Here is a 21,507-nt window from a genome sequence, read left to right on the forward strand (position 1 = left end):
AAGCGTCTGTCAGCAACCTCACCGGTACCTCCTTGAGTCAGAAATCTGCTGTCTCCGTCATCTTTTTCGTGAACTTTGATGAATCTGTGAACTACTGGAATGACTTGTCCTTGGACTTTAAAAACAACAGTTTCACCAACTCGACTGGGTTTTCCTGGAACTTTGTTAGGCTCTCTTCTGGGGCCACGGTCCATGTGAACTCACCTGAAACAGACTTGCGGGGGGGCGACTTCTCTGGGGCAGGACCTCAGGAGCAGGAAGGGGGGATTGGGACAGTGAGACAGGCAGGGAAAAAGGACCAAGGGAGGATGTGCCATCAAGACGTGGGCAATGGGGACTTGCTCTGCCACGATCTCTGCCAGCGGACAGGGGGCTGGAGGACAAGGAGGTTGGAGGCTTCCTTTGCTTGAGGGCCGCCCCTGGGGGCATCAGCCTCCCTGCACTTCTGGGCTGCACTTACCCGGGAGCTGAGAGGTTCTAGAAAGAGCGCCGGGGCAGAAAGCAGGAAGAGGCCAGGTGCCCCGTGGAGGAGGCCCTGCAGGGTGGGCTGGGTCTGGGCTCTCGGGGACCTGGGTCTGCTGTCCCTCGAACTTAAACTGGAGGTGGCCAAGGGCACAGGAAGCAAGCTCTAAGGGCACCCACTTGGCTCTGCTGCTGCTTGTTTCGTGTTAATCTTTCTGAAGGTAATTTAGTGTGGAGCTGGGCTGGGTTTGCCTTTTCCCTCGGGTTTAGAGCAGCGGCTTCTCCAGGCCTGGAGGAGGGCGAGCTGCGGTTGGGGGCGAGCAGGGGCTAGGGCGTTTTTCCCAGCTCAAGGCTCAGCGCAGGCAGCTCGGTCTCTGCAGCCACTTCTTGGTCGCTGAGCCACCAGTCTGGTGCCAGGAGATTTCCTGTTCCAGCCCCCACCCCCCACCCCCTGGCCGCAGCGACAGACAGGCTGCGCTTCCCAGCATGCTCTCTGGTCCACCTGCTGCGCGCCCACGCCCGTGTTTTCTGAGACCAGCTTCCTCTAGCCCCTCCCACCACCCAAACTTTCTCTTTCACTTTACTCAGAGGGTCCCTGCCCTGCTCAGTTTGGTTTCTGTTTCCAGTAATTCCCCTCAAAGCCACGCTCCTCTCCGCTGGAATGAAATTGTTTGCTGGTCTTTGCTGAGACTCCCAAGGACTTACACGCCCTCCCCCACCTCGACCCACACTTCCTGCCGGTGCGCGCAGATCAGCTGGCCCGGTTGCTGCTCAGGATAGCGTCTTCCTCTTGTGGAGGTGAGCATTTGTTGGGGGGGAGCAGATTTTCATTTTTGTGGCCATGTCCTGTTGTGGCTGATTTGATGCGTTTGTCCATATCCCGGAGTTTGATAGATTTCCTGTCTCCTAGTTTGGTGGAAGAGGTTATATATAGGCTTTTTGTTATTTGTTTGGTTCTGTTTAGGAAAGAGAGAACAGGGGATTCTCTCAGGAGTTCACATTGTCTTAATTGATGGAAATTTCATGACTGTCGTGGAATCGACGAAGGGCCTCCCTAAAGCCCCAAGTTTCCTGTAACAGATTGGAAACCACGGATCTCTCTAAACTCCTCGCTTTACAAATGAGGCAATGGAGCCCGAAGAAATGAAAGGAACATACACCAAAGCACACACAGAATGGAAGACCTGAGGGGGAGCGCCCCCAATTTGGCACCTAGAATAGTACCCTTTTCTATCACAAGGACCTGCCCTCTGGATCTTAACAGGAATGTGCTTACCAGTTCAACAAAGTGCTTCCCAAGTGCTTTCAAGATGCTCTCTGAAAAGCAGGTTATGGTGCTCAAGTCATTTTGGAAACACCAGCCTCTCATTCTCTTCAGCTGACTCGCACAGCATGTTAGTGTACTTAAGGCTCTGAGAAGTCCCGCAGTATAGAAAACTACTTATCTTTGCAGAATACAAATTTTCCAAATTTTTAAAATCTACTTTTCTTAGATCTACTTATATTCTGCTTTGAAGTCCAAAAAAGCCTTCTTTCAAGGAGTGAATGTCTGTGGAGGGATGGAGAGTGGGCTGGAGAGGACTGAGGCATTATCCCAGCAGGTGCAAGACTTTAAGCGTCCTCACCTGTACCACTTTCTTCAAGGAGGAGGTTGGCCAGCCTCTCTGGTCGGTGCAGGGATGAGGCATGGAGGAGATGGAAGAGGGGAAAGAGGCATGGTAGAGGTGAATGGTGCAGACTTCAGACTGCCCAGTGGAATTCTGTACCTTTTGTACTTTCTGGGGGTGGAGGAGCCTGCAGTAGCCCGGATGTGGCCCGTGGTCTGGAGCCAGGAGAGACTTCTTAGCTTACTCTCTCATTGTTTTGCCTCCTTCCTCTCATCTGAGCTCACTTCCAAATCCTGTGGTTTTCTCCCCATTGATATGTTTGCTCCTCTCCACTCCTGCCGACCCTTCTCTTCACCTCCCTCATCTGCGTCCGGGCAGAGTTCCCCTGGTCTTCCTTAAGTGTGTGTGTGTGTGTGTGTGTGTAGAGTTCCCCTGGTCTTCCTTAAGTGTGTGTGTGTGTGTGTGTGTGTGTCTACCGAGATCTTTCACAGGAGGACGTCTCAGTGCTCCATCCATTTCGTCTTTCCCCTAACGCCGAGTCGACAGACCCGATTACGCTCGCAACCACCAGAGGGCGCAGTGATCATGGAAGTTGAAAGAACACAAACACTCCTGTTTAACATTTGAATCTAAGCAGTGCAGAGTGGAATATGGTAGCTTCGGTCACCGTTTGTGACCACTTCATCAGCTTTGTTCCAGATGCAGTCACATTCTGTTTTAACAACTCAGGGTCACACGATTTCAGATATGCCTGGGCCTCACCCCAGCCCTTCCAAATACGTGCAGGCAAAGAGTGTTCGGGGAAGGTTTTCAGAAATGTGCGTTCCACTGGGGGCTCCTTTATAATGACAAGATGGCCATTTGGCCACAGCACAAAGCAGGGCTGAGGACGACAGGCTGTGCGCTAGGACTGCTCTGGGCTGGGCTCCTGGCTCTGATGTTCTTTACCACGTGAATCCGTGACTTAGTAATAATGAGAATGGATGTTCATGGAGCACCTAGGATGCCAGCAAATTTGCCTGGCACGTGATAAATGTTATCTCTCATCCTCGTGATAAACTTGCAAGACAGGTATTCTCATTGAACAGATAGAAAAGTCGATGCACAGTGATGTTGAATGATGAGCCCAGAGTTACACAGCCTGCAAGGGGCTGAGCCACGGATCTGTCTCTCCGTGTGCTGAGCTGCAAGCTGGGTGATTTCCCGTGACTTGTACTTCTCTTACCATTTGATGTTTTGGTCTCTGTCCATTTTTCATAATGAAATTCACACAATTCTTCCTGTTTTCTTCAGGCTAGGCTACCTGTTGTAACAAATAGTCCCAAACTCTCAGTGGCTCAACAAGCTAAAAGCCTTTACCACTCAGGTCCAAGTCTACTGCAAGTCAGACGGGGGCCTGTCTCTACACAGTCGTTCAGGGACCGGGCGCCTCCATCCGAGGGAGCTGCTGTCTTCAGAATGCGGCCTTGGAGGTCTCCACAGGTCACATACGCGATGGAGGCTCACACCAAGAGATCTGGGTGCGCCAGACCCGGACGCAGCCCACGCCATTTTCCATTTGTCTGAACGAGATCAGTTGGTCCTAATCTAACTTCAGGGGGAGCTGGGAAATACAGTTTAGTCCTGTGCCCGGGAAGAAGAGAAAATGGATACTGTGAGCACTGTCTCTCTCACCTCTCACTGTCTCACGAGATCGGAGTGAGGATGAAATGAAATAGATTCTGTCAGGGTGCTCCACCCAGGTGAGAGGCTACGGTGCCTTACATCTGCAAGGAAGGGGCTGGAAGAGAGAGATTGCAGCGGGCATGTATCTGAATAAGGACTGTGATGGTCCGTTGAGAGCCTGCCCTGTGGCCTGGACTGAGGACAGGGGCAAGGAGACTGGAGGGGCTTCACTGGTCTTCCTGAACTCATGTGAGTCTTTCATTCTCTGAATCACATGTTTCTTTCCAACATCCATCCATTCATTCATTCATTCTCCAGGAAATTGTTCAATGCTTTGAGTACCATGGCACCTGCTGATGTGTGTGATACGTGTAATGCTTTACCCTGAAGAAAATCTCTTCTGGAGCTGGTGTCAGTTTTAGGAAGGATGAGTTGCCACTTGCTCCAAAGTGAAAGCAGTCTCTTGTAATTGACCTGCCCCGCGTGGCTTGCTGGTCTACGTGACGAGGGACGTCACTTCAAGGACTCAGCACTGGTCTTGTGGCAGGTTGGACAATCAGCAATCCCAAATGAGCCAGCCTTGGGGATAGGGAGCCCCTGTTTTTGGACTTTTGTGTAACCTACATCCTTGTCACTTTGACCCCTCTGTTCACAGACACGCTGAACAAATACCGAGGCATCTGAAGAGAGAGGTTGGGCAACAGGCTGAGGATGGGCCATCCTGTCCAGCTGCTCGCTGCCAGCCCCAGGTGGGTAGATGCTCTCGGGCACTAATATGAGACCTAAAGATGCGTCCACAGGCTTGGGGACCCACGTCCAAGATCCCTCCACCTGTCTCTTCCCCAGGTTTCCCTGTCTCTGATCCTCCACTCTGTTCCTTCCAGACCCTTGACAATTGGCCAAGCCATCCAGATACTGCAAAGAAGGCAGTGCGCAGCTATGCCTCAGGTTTCCAGTCCCTCCGCCTGAAGTGGAGGGCCAGGTGCCCTGGTTCCAGCTTGCTTCCCTGGGAGAATCACCTCCTACTCTGACCTTTACGGGCCTCTCTGGATCTGGGCAGCCATGCAGCCGCAATCCTCTTCTTGAACCAAGTCCGAGTTTCAGTGAGGCAGAGGGCGCCCCTGAGGAGGCTGTGGGTATGGACTGAGGGAGTGTCAGTATGTGGCAGAAATAAGTGAAGTGAGAGTCCAGGTAGCTCTTTATATAATTCACTGCATCTTTCTGGATCTGCTAAAGTCTACAGCCAAATATACCACTTCTCTTGCATGCTAGGTTGCTGGTGTGTATGTCCAGACTTAAGTCTTCGTAGGTTAGGTAACAACCCAGCTCACGATGGGAACTCAGATTGCAGAGGAAGGGGGTGTCTCGCGGTCAGTTCCGAGGCTCAGTCAGGGTCCAGGATTATGCCGGGAGCTGCTTTTCAGACAGCATGGATCCCTACCACATCGCATGGCCTTGTTCTAGAATCTGTGGGCTCTGGGCTGTGACCTTTCTATCGAGGACTGCACACTCTTACCCAGGGCAGGTATACCTAAAGCACGTTTTGATCCTTTGGTCACATGGCCCAAGAAACAGAGCGCTTGGAACCACGACTTGGACTTGCTGCCCATTCAAAACTGGTGGTTTTCTGAGTCATCAGAGAAATGGAACAGAAGTTTAGACTATGTTGCCTTCAAAACCTGAAGAAACTCGCAGGCATTATGCCTCTATCCTAGTGATCTGAGATGCAAGGTGCTGTGACTTAGTCTTTACCTGCGGGGGGTGTCCCCACCTATCCCAGACAGGTGGAACTCTATAAAGCTCACTGATGTGGCATGCTTCCGTATCTTTACGGAGCCGATCTCCCACTTTCTCCCACGCATGTGTCTCAGTGCACTTGGGCTAGTTGCCAGGTCCTGTTCACCTGTTCCAAATAGCGTGATGTCACCAATACAGTGGATCAGCGTGGTGTTCTGCTATGTCATGACAGCGAGCAAGAGAGAGAACACAGCCCCGAGGCAAGACAGTCAGCGTGTACCGCTGTCCTTGTTAATTAAAGATAAACTTCCTCTGATTCTTGCTGCTGATAGATTGCCAGGCACTGTGTTGATCTGCCCCAGTCCAGACCCGTATTCAGACCAGCAGCTGAAAATGGAGTTAATCTTACAGTAGTGCGCCGTCGGGGGTGAATTGGATGAGGATGTAATACACCGTCCTCATCTTTCAAATCTTTGAGGGTGGTACTGATCTCTGAAATTCTTCTGATTCATCTTGAGGGCTGCCGTGGGAGACAAGGATGTATCAGGCCCTCCCTACCGTAGTGACCCTTAGAGCACCAATCAGGCCAATATTGTGAGGGGTCTACCATGCTAGCCACATGCTAAGTGCACCTGTCCTCACTGTATCCTTGGGAACTGGACGAATAACCACAGGGTGGATTTGCAGAGGCACTGGGTCCTCTGTGAAGCTGACTCTGGTCATTGGTCAGGACTCAGGGTCCTGGAATTCCCTTCCCAATGGGGTCTGTGTCTTTGAATTGGCCAAGAGGTGAGGGCCACCATTTTGCTTTCCATGGTTAATGTCCTATTTGGCAAATCTAGGGTTTTTTTGTGTGTGTGCATAAATACATTCTTTTTTTTTTTAAAAGATTTAATTTATATATTTGAGAAAGAGTGATCACTAGTGGGGTAAAGAGCAGAGGGAGAAGCAGACTCCCCACTGAGCAGGGAGCCTGACATGGGGCTTGATCCTGGGACTCCAGGATCATGACCTGAGCTGAAGACAGATGCTTAACCAACTGAGCCAGCCAGGTGCCCCTAAATACAACATTCTAATGGCTGTCCATCTATCTTGCCCCTAGGACACCATCATCTATGAATTACAGCCACAGATCCCTCTGGATCAAGAAACCCTGCCTGCCACTCCAACTTGCTGCCTATTGAGCAATTATGTTCATTGTGCCTCTGAAAGCCACTAGTGGACTTCTCCAAGATGCTCATAGCTTCCTCGGTAATGTGATTTTTACTGCCCTAGTAAAGACTACGTCCTCTGAGTGGTAGGTTCTGGGACCATACACGATGGATCCATGTTCCACTTCCCTTAGTCTTCCGATCCCTTCTTTAACACGATGCCAAGGTAATTCTGGCAACTCACTTTGTTCACTGTATCCCCTTATGGAGTGTGGGTTTCAAGTAGCCATCCCAGCAATCTACACAGGTGTTCTTGACCCAGAGTCAAGTGTGACTCCATGTCCATCAGTTCCCCTGTATTCAGCTCTATGTACTGCCACCCCGGGCTGGCAGCCTTGATACTCACTTCCATTTATGTTCCCAAGTTCTCACTAGCTTTGTAATTTCTTACTGATCTAGACAATTCCTCCCTGAAATAGGGATCTTGCTCCTCCGTCCACTCTTGCCGAGACCTGACTTTGGCTGTCAGTCTGGAGACAATGAAGGTTGGTGCATGTTAGCTTGTCTTCAGGAGGACAAGCATCATCTTGCGAAGAAGCTGCTTTAGGTGAAAGCTTGCATATTCTCCAGGCAGGCGGAGGCTGGTCTTCTCTGGCGAAGGCGAAGGTGAAGGTGCTGCCTCTTCGGGAAGGACGGCAGAAGGGAATTTGGAGTTTCTCGGTGCTCAGTTTCCTGCACCGAAATGTCTCCGTCCCAGTACCCAGAGTCCTCCACTTTCCCTGTTAGGGCCCTGACTTGACACAGAATATTTGCTGAGGCTCCGCATTTCGTCTTCACGGCAGCTCTAAATGCCCTAGAATTAGATCCTTGCCCTGATTCTCAGCACAGTCTTTCCCGAGGCTGCAGGAAATAAAGATTTCCTTTAATACTGCCTTCGAGGGCATCTGGATGTTAGATCAAGCCTTAAATTGACTTCCCTGAGCTGTTATTTATTTAAATATCTTTAATGCTATAATAAGTATCTCTCCTAACCCACAATCCTCGTAATTAGCGTTGTTTCTGTGTTGATTGAATGCCATGACCCCTTGTGCTCCCAGGGCTAGGCCTCCCTCCACCTGCACTCTAGCCCTATTAACTACAACGAAGGTCGAAGAAATCGTGAGTCACCAAATGCCACTACCTCTAGCAGTGGCATACCTATGACTTTCCGACAGGTGGCCCATTCGCCTCCCTAATTCCATCTTGAAGATTGTTTCCTAGAACTACCCTTGGACAATTGTTTTAGCTGTGTCTTCTAGAAAGCAGAGCGTTAGCCGAGGATTCAAGTGCTGATGTGATATTTGCAAAGTGCAAGACCTGTGAGATGAGGGTGAAGAAGAATGGAAAGCGAGTCAAGGGAACATGGGAGGTTATGTAGCACGTTACTCTGCTGTCCATTGCTCCACAATGAGCCACGAAAAGCCACGCCACACAATTGGTATCATGCTCACGCTGCACATCGGATATTCTCCAAAAGAATTTCAAGGAGAAACGAGTCCCCAGAGTAGTCCACAGAAGGGAGACATGAGGAGAAATTTGTCATGCAGCTTCCTTCCACCTTCCACTTCCTAGTGGATGCTCAGCCCCCCGTGTTCCCTGATCTGCCTCGATGGCAGTGGCTCAGAGGGCCTGATGCCATGCTCTGAGGCATGTTATCCAAGTCTAGACCTCAGTATGGTACAGAGTACTGGTTGGCCATGTGGCCTGGGGCGTAGCCTGGGTTCCTGCCCCCTTGGGGAGGTTGGTCAAAAGCAGTGGCAGTAACATGGTTCAGGAGACAAGCAGAATCTTGGGAAGGAAGCCAGGAAGGTAATCCAGAGAGGCGCCAGGTCTGTGTCAGCAACACTGAGCTTCAGGAAAACAGGGACAAATCAGGTGCATGTCACTCAAGAATTCTACCTTGGAGACAATTTAGTCAGATACAATTTTGTTACTTTCAAGGGCCCTACACATTATAAATGAAAGCTTGAGTGTGTGAACATCGTCCATGAAACATCCAGGTGTGCCGAGTTTCATGCCATCACTCTGCCCTTGAAAGAAAGGAAGAACTCCATGTTTCAGGGAGCCTGGTGGGTAACTCTTGTGTAAGGCGTGAACTCCTTTGTAGAAGCGAATGCTCATGTTCTAATTAGCAGTGGGAAGGGTTCAGTTTCAGCAAAAGAGGTTTTCTTAAAGGTTCGCATTGTCTAGTATTGTATCTTGAAGTAAAAAACCTAATTTATTGTTTGCTTAGGCCAGATGGAATTTTTACTCACTAAAGATAAAGCCAGTGGCTTCCAGACATTGTATGTTCTCAAGGGAAGTTGAAGGGCTTGTATTTTTCTCATGAGATGGCTCTTGGCTGGCCCTTGTGGACTGGGCTTTACGGAGCCAGGACAGTGAAGGAAAACCAGACTGAAGCTGTCACCAATTTTTGATGACCTCAGGACATGCCAATGACAAGATGGTGAGGAATTAAGCTGATTTTGCTCAACAGTGCCAACCTTTTAGGGTTTAATGGGGGAAGATAATCATTGTAGTGACAGGTTCATGTTTCCGTAGCAGAAAAATAATACTTTTCACTGTGCAAATATTGAGGTGCTTTCGCTCTCTTCCATAGATTCATTTCTTCACAGAGAGAGTTACAGCATGAGATTTGATTGACAACCACGGGTGAACCGTGTGATGTTAACCTTAAATACTCTCAGAGCCACGTTACTTTAATAAGAGTCACGTATAGCTCTCTGAGCACCTGCTATCGCACCGAGGTCTATTTCAGACTCGAGGCCCGATTCTCCCTATAACTGAAGGTATGCAAGGAGCCCTATCTTCTGCCCTGGCTGTGCCTTGTCAGTGAGTCCTCTGTCTTCCCTGTGTTGACTCTTTGCCTGGATCTGTGGCTTCCTGACTCCCACCTGCTAGGTCTGGGAATCTGTCCCAATGGCTCTAAAACTCAACTGTATCAAAACAATCCCAGGAGCTTTAAAAAAGTACAGACACCTAGGATTATATCCTCCCTGGTTCCGAATCTCTAGGGATGGAGCCTGTGGATCATCTGTAATTTTGAGAAGCCCTTTACGTAATTCTACTGCTGCAATGCCATCATTAGGCTATGGTTAGGAATGGCCTGTTTTTACCTGGGCTGATCCTTTTTAGTTACTTTCTGGATTCAATTTTTGAGGCCACTTCGGCATCCCTCCTTGGTAAATGTGGAATCCTCATGGGTTTAATAGAGAAAGGAACATTTACCCATATATTCAGGTATGTATGTATGCATGTATCTATCCATCCTTCCATCTACTGAAATAATATTTTTTTATGTTCGGTGCCTGCTATAGGGATGACTGTTAGTAGAAACTCAGAGGGCGAGCCTTAACTTGTGGGATGCTGCATCAGATACCGAGTCTCAGTTAGCCTGTGATTTCCTTGGAGGTAGGGACCCCATCTCGCCACATGCTTACGTCTTAACTATTTAGTGTCAGAATTGTGGAAAGTGCTTGACCTTTTTTATTATTGAAATGGAATGAAAATAGAGTTCCAAACTCATGTTCTCTATCTGTTCCATCATACAAACAACACAGAAGTGCTGGACGTCTTCCAAAGGCCCAGTTGTTATAGGCATGGGCACTCAGTAAGCTTTAGTCTGTTAATGTGAAGTCAGAAAGTCAGGGTAAGTCACAGTGGATTCTTGGGAGACACTAGAATGGTAGATGTTAACAGGAGGAACTATTGGGAGTGGAAACTAACTGAGGTAGACTGGGATATATTTTAACCTAGAAGGACAGCCTTTCCTCTTTTATAGCAGTTATGCTCTGACTTAATGCTGCAGAATTTTGGAGTGATGAATACCCGAGCAGCCCTGCTGTGCTGGAGCATGTGCTTGGTCTGGCTTTCTGCTTGAGGCTGGAGGACAGGGTGCAGGCTGATTTGGAGGGTGTGGAAGAGGGCTCTACAGAAATGCAAGATGCTCTGCATCTGTGTACTTCATCCGTTAGAACCCTTAGCATATTAATCAGTGTTGTTTTAAATTATTGGTTTGATAATTCCAACATCCCTGCCATATCTGAGTCTGGCCAATGTAAGCAGAAAGATGGAAATTCTAAAAAGAATGAAAAATAAATGCTAGAGATCAAAACAGCTGTAACTGAAATGAAGAATACCTTTGATGGCCTCATTAGTAGACTGGACATGGCCAAGGAAAGAATCTATGAGCTTGAGGATATGTCAGTAGGAACTTCCAAAACAGAAGAGCAAGCAGAAAAAAGACTAAAAAAAAGGGGGCATCTGGGTGACACAGCCGGTTAAGCGTCTGACTCTTGGTTTTGGCTCAGGTTGTAATCTCAGGGTCGTGAGATCGAACCCCGTGTAATGCTCCATGCTCAGCATGGAGTCTGCTTGAGATTCTCTCCCTCTGCCTCTGCCCCTCCCCCCATCTGAAATAAATAAAAATAAATCTAAAAAAAAAAAAGCTGAAAAAAAAGAATATCTCAGAACAACTCTAAAAGTATAACATACATGTAATAGGATTACCAGAAAGAGAAGAATGAGAGAAAGGGACAGAAGCAATATTTGATGCAATAATGAGCAAGAATTTCCCCAAATCAATCTTGGACACCAAATCACACATCCAGGAAGCTGGAGAACACCATGAGTATAAATGCCAAAAGAAAAATGAAACAAACTATACCTATACCTAGGCATATAATATTCAGACTGTTGAAAATCAAAGGGAAAGAAAAAAATCCTGAAAAAAAAGAAACGGAAGGGGAGTGGGGAGCACCCCACCTATAGAGGGGGCAAAGATAAAAATTAATTAAACTTCTCACAGACCGTGCAGCAAAAAGAGAGTCGAATGATATATTCAATGTGTTGAGAGGAAAAAAGTTACTTATTTAGCATTCTGTACCCTCAAAATTAGCTTTCAAAGTGAAGAAGAAATAAAGACTTTGGGCAAAACATATATGAAGGAATTTGCTGCTAGTAGACCTGTCTTGCAGGAAATGTTAAAAAAAGTTCTGCAGAAAGAAGGGAAATTATAGGTCAGAAACTCAGATCTACTATTAAGAAAGGAAAAGCATTGGAAAAGGAATAAACGACGTAAGCATTTTTATTTTTCTTATTTTTAATTGCTCTTAGAGATTCAGCTAACAGCTATTCAAAATAGTAGTAGCAACAAACAATGCATTTGATTATATAGATAGGTTTCTATACAAGTGAAATTAGTGACAGCAGTGATGCAAGGTAAAGAGGAAGGGATTAGGATTCTTTGTTATTATAAGGTACTTGCATTGCCTGTGAAGCAATTTAATGTTATTTGAAAATGGACTTTGATTGTTTGTAAATGTATACTGCATACTCTAGGGCAATTACTTAAAAAAAAGTTTAAAAAAAGAAGAGGAACATGTATATTAATGAAGGAGAGAAAATGGAATCATATAAAATGTTCAATTAAAACCACAAAAGACAGAAAAAGAGAGGAAGGCAAGAAGAGGAATTAAAGACAACCAATAGAACACAGTAAAAAAATACGATAAACATTAACTACATAAATAATCACTTTAAACATCAATGGTTTAAATGCACCCATTAAAAGACAGAGACTGTCAAAGTGGATTAAAAAACAAGACTCAACCACATGTTGTCTACACGAAACCCAACTTTAAATATAAATATGCACGAAAGTAAAGGGATGGAGAAAAATATACCATACTGACACTAATGGGGTATTAAGAGAGGCATTACATAATGATAAAAAAGTCAATTTCCCAAGAAGACATAGCATTCTTTAATGTGTACGAGCCTAAAAACAGAATGTCACAGTATGGGAGGCAAAACTGGTAGAGCTGCGAGGAGAAATCCAGGAAGCTCAGAAAACACTAGCAGGATAAATGCCCCCCATGCCAAAATATGAATCCACTATTATTACTGGAGACTTCAACTCCTTTCTATCAGAAATGGACAGATCCAGTAAGCAGAAAATCAGTAAGGACATAGTTGAAATCACCAGCACTACCAATCGACTGAATATAATTGACATCTATTGACTATTTCATCTAACAACAGCAGAATACACATAGCTCTCAAGCTCACATGAAACATTCACAAGGATAGATCACATTCTGGGCCAGAAAACAGAATTTAACACATTTAAAAGAATAGAAATTATATGTCTGCTCTCAGACCACAGTAGAATTAAAATCAAAATCAATAACAGAAAGATAGCTGGGGAGCTCCAAAATAATGGAGATTAAGCAACAGATGGGTCAAAGAAGAAATCTCAAAAGAAATTTAAGAATATTTCGAACCAAGTGAAAATGAAAATACAACTTGGCAAGTTTGTGGGATACAGTGAAAAAAGTGTTTACTGGGAAATTTTAGGAATACTAATAGTATTTACAGTATTGAGGAAAGATCTAAAATGAATAACTTAAGCTTTCACCTTAGGAAATGAGAAAAGGAAGAGCAAATTAAATCCAAAGGATACAGAAGAATCGAAATAATAATTAGACTAGACATCATGAAATTGAAAACAAGGAATCAATAGAGGAAATCAATGAAAACAAAGCTGTTTCTTTGAAAAGATCGACAAAACTGATAAACCGCTAGCTAGACTGACTAAGAAAAAAGAGAAGACACAAAAACTAATATCAGAAATAAAAGAGGGGGCATCACTACAGATCGCACGGACATTAAAAAGATATTAAAAGAATACTGTGAACAACCCCATGTTCACAGATTTGATAACCTAGATGAAATGGACTACTTCCTTGAAAGACACAATCTGCTAAAACACACAAGATGAAACAGACAATATATCTGAATCAATAATAAATTGATAAAAAATCGAGTCAATAATTAATAAGCTTCCAAAAAAGAATGCACAAGGCCCAGATGGGTTCATTGGTGAATTCTTCCAAAGTCTGAGGAAGAAATTGTATCAACATTCTATCATCTTTTCCAGAAGATAGAAGCAGAGGGTATACTCCCTAACTCATTCTGTAAGGTCAACATTACCTTAATACCAAACGCAGATGAAGATGTTACAAGGAAAAAAACCCTATAAACCAATATATCTCAGGAACATGCAAAAATTCTCAAAAATATTTAGCATAAATCTAACAATTTATAAAAACACTTATACAGCATGACCAACTGGGATTTATCCCAGGTATGTTTCACAATCCATGAAAGAAGCAGTTGATAAGCTGAATTTCATTAATATTAAATACTTTGGCTCCGTGAAAGATACTGTCAGAAGAATGAGAAGACAAGTGACAGACTGGGAGAAAATACTTGCAAAGACATATCTGATAAAGGATCCAAATACATCAAGAAATTTAAAACTCAACATTAAGAAACTCAAATTAATTAATTCAAGCCCAATTACAAATAGACAAAAGACCTTACCAGACACCTCACCAAAGAAGATATACTGATGGCAAATAAGCATATGAAAAGATGTTCTACATCATATGTCATCAGGGAAATTCAAATTAAACAACAAAGAGATATCCCTATAAACCTATTAGAATGGCCAAAATCCAGAACACTGACGGCACCAAATGTTGCCCAGGATGTGGAGCAACGGGAACTCTCATTCTGTGCTGATGGGAATGCAAATGGTACGGCCATTCAGGAAGACCGTTTGGTAGATTTCTCTCAAAACTAAACATACTCTAACCCTATGATCCAGCAAGAGCACTCCTTGATATTTACTCAAAAGAGTTGACAACTATGTCCACACAGACACTTGCGCACAGGTGTTTAGGGCAGTTTTGACTCATAACTGCCCAGACTCAGAAACAACCAAGATGTCCTTCAGTAGGTGGATGGACAAATATACTGTAGTTCGTCCAGACAGTGGACTCTTATGCAGCCCTAAAAATACAGGAGCTTGTCAAGTCACGAAAAGACATGAAGGAACCTGAACTACATGTTACTGATGGTCACGTACGGTGTGTGAGTCCAATCACAGGACATTTTGGAAAATCCAAACTTATGGAAATGGTTAAACTATCAGGTGCCAGGGGTTGGAGAGAGAGGGGTGAATAGATGGAACACGGGGCAGTGAAACTATTGTGTATGATGCCGTAATGATGGATACATGTCGTTATACATTTATCAAAACCATAGAATGTACAGCACCAAGAAGGGCAGGCAGGCAGGCAGGCAGGCAGGCAGGAAGGAAGGAAGGAAGGAAGGAAGGAAGGGAGGGAGGGAGGGAGGGAGGGAGGGAGGGAGGAAGGAAGGAAGGAAGGAAGGAGGAAGGAAGGAAGGAAGGAAAGAAGAGAGGAAGAGAGGAACGGAAGGCAGAAGAGAGGGAGGAGGGGAAGGAAGGAAAAAAGAAATCAAACTGCGTCCGTCACAGCACAAGGCACAGGCATGAAGCATGGTGTAGAACCTTCTTTTGTTACGATTTGCCTCCCAAACCCCCTCTGACCAGCCCTTCTTCTTGCTGGTGAGGCACTTACAACACTATCATCGTTGGTGCGTCCCACCAGACCATTTACAAAGCACAATCGTATATACATTATCTCATTTAAACTTCAAAATTCAAAGAAAACAGCAGTATCATTACCCCAACATCCTAAAGAAGAAATGGATCCAGACGGGTAAATTCATTTCCAGGGGCCGTCCCCGGGGTGGGTGGGGGAAGCCTCCAGCCAGCCTTCCTGCTCCACTTGCCTCCTCCTCCTTTCCCAAGCTGTCCCAATCCCCAACATGTTCTTTAGTGTCTCTTTTCCTCTTCCAGGGTCTAGTCAAGGATGACAGCAGCTGTGTCTCTTTAGACCCCCCTGCATTTTGTCTTTTACAAGCCAGATGCTGTCGCGTTGTCCTTGCCGTCATGACTGCCTGAGTTCCGTCTGACAGCTCACGGGGGGGCTGTGCTGCCGCTGTCACCTCCAACCCGAAGCTCAGGCATCGGGAATGCTCCCTGACTCAGAGCCTGACTCGCTTCTGTGTGGGGGCCCAGGGTTTAGACAAGTCAGGGAGGGGCACTTGGGGCTGCAGAAGTCCACGAGCAATGCTCCTGGGATGCGGAGGAGGGGCCACAGAGGGGACAGTGCAGCCCTGGGGTCCACTCCCACCCCCCCCTTGTCTCTGTCTACCGAACTCTTGTTTACTTGCGGGCACAGCACCCGCTCACTGCGTAGACACGACCAGACCTCTGCCAGGCATCGCTTCTCCTCCCTCAGATCAGCTTCTGCCTCCTTCCACACCTAACTTCCTTACCTCTCCACTGGATAAGAAACAAGATCGGTGCTTTTCCTTGTGTCCCCAGTGTGGCCAGGGTACTGGAGGGCGCTTCGTGTCTCGCTGCAAAGCATCAGGTTTGAGTATCGCCTTATGGATTTATCTTTGCTCTACAAACATCTTTGCTCCTCCCCAAATCAGAGTCTTCGCCAGCAAAGCTCCTCTGACCCATATTAGTCCCAGGAAATACAGAGCAGGTCTCCCTGGCGGTGTCAAGGCTCTGGGTGACTTGGCAATGATACTGTTTCAACAAGATTTCAGGGATGTTTCTGCGCTCAGACTTTCTAGCCCATTTATTTATTCCTTCTTTCATTGCTTCATCATGTTTTTGGGTCTGCTGGGGACCAGACAGGCAGAGATGGTCTCTGGATCCCTCCTCCAGTCTCTTCCTGTGTGTGACTATGAGCTTGGCCACGTGTTTGCCTGGGTGACCTTGTGAAAGTCCCCTAACCCATCTAGGTCTCAGGTAACTCTTTGTCTTGTTTCACGGAGTAAGTAAGGAAATGCATGTAAGGTGCTCATCAAAATGCTGGGTGGGTGGCACTGTCCGGGACCCCTTCCCTGGCTTTCGTTTATCGGTAAGCTGAGCTACAGGTCCCGGAGGTAAGAGCCACGACCTACCGAGCATCTGCTCTGTGCAGCCATGGAGCTCTGCGTGTAGGAGCAGAGCCCCTTTTCATCTTTGTGCTGACCACCCAGGTGAGTGTTTTTATGGGTATTTCGGAGAGCGAAGTGACGGGTTCCAAATCCTTGGCCTTCGGGACTCCAGAGTTCTCTTTCTGCGCTGCTCTGTGGGGTCTTAGATCTCCTCCAAGGCCCCTGTTGGCTTTAGCAGGCTCTGTGAAGAGGGAAGGCACAAGGCTGCTGGGAGTGGGGTGAGGGGTATGGGCTCCCCTGGTGGAGCTGGTGGTAGTTCTGGGATTATCCTCTTGCAGACATTTAAAAGAGGTTTCCAGCAGCAACGGTGAAAGCCAAATGGGGTTTCCAATATCCAGAAAACACAATTTACCAGATAATTCCCATCCCTGGGCACTGTCATTATAGTAGGGGTTTTGTTCAAAGGCTGTTTTGCATGGTGGGGGGGTTTGACTTGTCAGGATTGTCGCCCTGGCCAGAGCCCAGTCCTTCCATCTCAGAAGGCTGAGTGGCCAGGTGGGCCTGATTCCTTCCGCCTCGCTCCAGGTTGGGAAGCCAGGGCATCCGGCTTCCCTTGGGGGGGGGGGGGTTGAATATGAGTTTCTGCAGGTGTGTGTGCGTGCTGGGGATAGGGAGTTGGCAGCTGAAGGAAGGAATTGGGCTGCAGGCTCTGTGCCCTGGGGAGTCACCTGGACCCTGCCTCAGTCTCCTCTTCTGTAAAACGGTAGTAGTCACCGGTTCTATTTTCATAGACTTGCCGGGATTCAGTGAGTGAATAGAGAACACTTAGAAGATGCCAGGCGAATAAGTACCGTATAAACTAATGTTTACATGTTGCGAAGCCCAAGAAGTGGGAAGAAAGGCCGCTCCCCTAAAAAAGGTCTAGAATCTTGTGAGGTTGGAGCTCTGAGTGACCTGATCCAAACCTGAGTCAGCGAGTGACTGTACCAGAGTTGAACCCCGTATCCCCATCACAGGGCTTTCTCTGTGGAGACTTCATCTTCTGAAACCCAAGTCCAGAGCTCATATGGGGTCGCGTTCTCTCTCAAACTTCCCTGTATAGCCTTGCATCTGGCAGCCACCCTCTCAGAGAAAGAAGAGCTCCTGTGTGAGTCATGCCTGTGAGGCTTTTGGGGTAGACCAGAAGCCCGAGCCCCGGGGAGGGCTCCCACAGGTGAGCGGAGATGGCCCCCTCCTGCTTCCTGCCTCTCCCCCCTGGGCAGGGCACCCTCAATAGACTCTTTGTTCTCAGGACTTGCCCCAGCCCCGCCCAGTGTTTAACTGTCCCACAATCTGGGCTCAGAGCTTTACTTAAACCACCAAGCCCTTGCATCAAAACCACAAGAAGAAAACCACATGCCCTTTGAATTGGGCTGTTTTCTCTTGTTTTGTTTTGTCCTTTCTTTCTTCTTGCCTCCCTCTTCCCTTCCTTACCCCCCACCCCCCCACCCCAACACACACACACACACACCCTTTCTCGCCACAGCAGCTTTCCCATCAGGAAGCTGTTTCCCGGTGTCACGAAACAAGGCTGCTCAAGATTGGGTCCAGGAACGTGTAAGCAAAGGGGTGCCCATAGCCCTTAGGACACCCAGGGGACCAGCTAGCCCCTGTCTTGGACCTGGGGGCTCACCTCTGCTGCTGTTGGCACTGTCTTAAGGCAGGGCGGGGCTGGGATGGGAGCTGCCTTGGATTGGCGCTCCTAGGGCCAAGTGGCAGTGACCCAGCCTTGCACCCAGGGGCCTTGGTCAATGCCAGGCCTGTGGCCTGCAGGATCTGGTGAGGACTGTGGGATTAGTGCTGACAGCCTGGCTCCCCTTGGAGCTGCCCACACTCAGTGGAATTCTGGCCTTGGGAACACAGGCTGGCCTGTGTAAGACTGTTGAGTCCTTTGCAGGGTGGGTAGGGAGAGAGACAAGGTCGGTGGAGCAGGGGAAGGGGGAGTTCCATCAGGATAGCCGGCTCCTTAGTCTGAATTCTCACTGCAGGTGAGACCGTCGTAAAATACCTTCTGAGGAAGAGAAGACAAAGTGCCTTTAACACAGAAAGGTGTCAAGGCACCAGCCTGAAGTCAGAGCAGAGTGAGATGGGCTTTACTGGGGCTCATAGGTTCAACGCTTGCTGGGGCCAGGCAGTGATTAAATATGGGAAGAACCAGATGTAAGGCATAGGATACATGGCTGGCTAGATATCTAATTTAAAATTTTTTTTTAATTTTAAAAACAACTTTTTAGCCAAATAAAACATATTTCCTGACCAGATACACTCCTGAGGCTGTGAGTTACCAGCCCTCTTGTATGCAATCTACACTTCTGCTATTCTGACCTAGACGTTGTAAGGGAAAGTATCAGAGTCCCGTGATAGTTTCTTCTTCTTCTTCCTCTTCCTCTTCCTCTTCTTCTTCTCCCCCTCCTCCTTCCCCTCCTTCCCCTCCTCCTTCCCCTCCTCCTCCTCCTCCTCCTTCTTCTTCCTCTTCTTTTTTTTTTTTTTAAGATTTATTTATTTATTTTAAGGGGGACCGCAGAGGGAGAAGGAGAGAGAAACCCAAGCAGACTCCTTGCTGAGTGCAGAGCCCAGTGCCAGGCTTGAACTCACACCCTGAGATCATGACCTGAGCCAAAATCAAGAGTCAGATGCCTAACTGACTGCACCACCCAGGTGCCCCCCCCCCCCCCCCGTGAGGGCTTCTTAAAACACAGCATGGGACTGGGCATTGGTTGAGGCAGTGGTTAAAAACACAAGCTTTGGTGTCCAGCTCTGATGACCATCCCTCCCTTGCTTCATTGTAGCTGTCTGATCACTGGATAGGTTACTAAACCTGGCTGGGTCTCAGTTTCCTCATCTGTCAAGTGGGAATAATGGGACCATCTATCCCCTAGGATGATGAGCCGTCTCCAGAGGGGTGTGGCTCAGTCAGTGGCTGCTGGGCCATACTGCACCCCGTCTGCTACACCCACACAAGGAGCTGAGTGCCTTGTGCCGAGGAGCAGTCGTCTGGTGGAGTGAGGGTTAATGTCTTCTGTGGTTCTGGTCCACAGCGAGAGGGGTGAGAGTCAGGCAAGGTCAGATCCGCACAGACCGTTTCCCTGTGAGCACAAAACAAACAGTCTCTTTGCAGCTGGGCTGTTCATTTGAAATTCAGCAAAGGACTGCTGCTTGGGGCAGTTTTGCCCTGGGGTCTTGGACTTTCTCACAGACCTCTCTTGCTCATTTCCAGCTGGGGGTAGCCTGCCCATCTTAGGAAGCAGTGGCCCATTTGCCCTCGATCTTAGCAGAAGAAGTGGGTGGACCTAACTCCATGGGGTCTGGGGGGGGCGGGGGAACCCATACTTCTAAGTGCCCTGGAGATATTTGACGGAGGGGCTGAGCACTGCTGCCCTCCCCCCACAGGACTGTGCCCTTGCCCTTGTTATTGCAGCCTCCTTGAGGGTAGAAACTATCTGATCTGCCTGGGTTGTCACAGCTCCTAATAGCATCCTGGATAAAGAACAGGCTTCGTACGGGCTGGAGTAACTACACCACACCCTGGGAAGCAGGAGCACAGAGACAGTCTTCACTTTTCTAAAAGGAATCTCTATTTCACAAAACATGAAAAGAGTACTTCATTTTATTTTTTTTTAAGTTTTATTTATTTAAATGATCTTTACACCCAGAGTGAGGCTCGAACTCACGATCCGGAGATCAAGAGTTGCCCTTTCGACTGAGCCAGCCAGGTGCCCCTACAAGGGTATTTAAATAGAAACTGCTTTGGTTATTGAACAGGAGATTTTGAGGACCTCAACCCTAACCGGTGGGCAAGTTGATTGGCGCTGGCCTCCCGCGCCTTCTCCTTCCCGGCCCCCTCTGCAGTTCGCGTCCCACGGCCCTTAATCACAGCGAGCTCACGAGGACTGACGTGCTTTGCCGTGGACAACCTGCTCCGTGCTGTGCAGCTTATCGCATTCCACCATCATAGCCGCTGGCTGGCCAGCTGTTCTTGCCCCATCTTACAGAGGAGAAGATGCAGGAGGGAAGAGTCCAAAATTACTTGCTCGTAGGAGGGGCGGAGTCAAGACCCACCCCAAGCCCGAGGGCTGAGCCACTGCTCAGTACCAGCTCTTAGGACGCACACCAATTCCTCCACAAAGGCCTTCCTGACCCTCAACAGAAGGGAATGTCCCATTTCTCTGGCTCCCGGCAATCTCTTCTCCTCCCGCCCTGCACTGTGCCCTGGGCGGCAGCCACTGCCTGCCCCCTTCTCCCCCCAGCGTTCACGCAGACCCCGAATCACCAGGAGAGTGGGGAAACTTGTCCCACTCCTGCATGCTTTCCCAGCAGAATCCGTGCCAGCCCCCCGGGCCTCACCAAGTACTGAGTTCCTGGCCTTGTTTCCTGCCCCTGAAGATGGCACCAATGTTCTCCAAGGGGGAGTCTGGCAGAAACACAGAATTTTCGGTGGGAAGCTCATGCTGTCCAGCATTCCAGGCAACACCCTGAGGTGTTCTGTGAGGCTGCTTTAATCCTGACATAATCTGGGAGCAAGCAGGAGGGTCCCTATGGCCTTATAGTCCCCTAGCCACCTGCCTAGGCTCCTGAAAGGCCCCCCGCCAGCCCTGGAGGGCATCCCGAGTTTTGGCCCTTCTCCTCTCTTAGCCAGTGCTGGACCCACGCCTGTTTCCTGCGGCCCTGTGTGCAGACCCGCTGAAAGAGGGCCAACAGATCCCAGCCTGGCCTCACCCTGATCACTGCAGGCCTGAGTACGCCACGTCCCTGCCCCTTCCTTCGTCAGCGGAGCAAAGGTAATAATAATAAATTAACCTGGAACCCTCGGCGGTTCATCCTGGACTTTGCACCCAACGTCTCCCTGGCTCACACTGGCAGGCCCCAGACAGTAAGCAGAGGTCATTATTATCGTTCTCACATGCAAAGGAACTGAGGCTCAGACTAGTTAAGGGAAGAGGCAGGGATGCAGCCTGGACGCCCCTCAGAGACAGGGG

The 21,507-nt window shown here is 48.0% G+C and overlaps 1 long non-coding RNA gene across 14 annotated transcripts in view; it reads left to right on the forward strand.

Annotated features, from left to right (window-relative positions):
* Positions 1–959: 959 nt before the first annotated feature.
* Positions 960–21,507, forward strand: part of LOC123787370 (uncharacterized) — a 53,536-nt gene continuing 32,988 nt past the window's right edge. For 9 of the 14 annotated variants that reach the window (XR_015727668.1, XR_015727661.1, XR_015727662.1 and 6 more), the window contains exon 1: positions 14,894–21,309. This is a non-coding gene — a long non-coding RNA (uncharacterized LOC123787370). Of the gene's footprint in view, positions 1,261–4,389; positions 4,484–6,573; positions 6,723–14,893; positions 21,310–21,507 lie in introns of those variants that run through there. The other 5 variants (XR_015727667.1, XR_015727671.1, XR_015727669.1 and 2 more) reach the window with 5 other exon arrangements.

The sequence above is a fragment of the Ursus americanus genome, chromosome 19 (genome assembly GCF_024610735.1).
Source record: "Ursus americanus isolate L20-20 chromosome 19, mUrsAme1.1.p, whole genome shotgun sequence".
NCBI classification, from domain to species: domain Eukaryota; kingdom Metazoa; phylum Chordata; class Mammalia; order Carnivora; family Ursidae; genus Ursus; species Ursus americanus.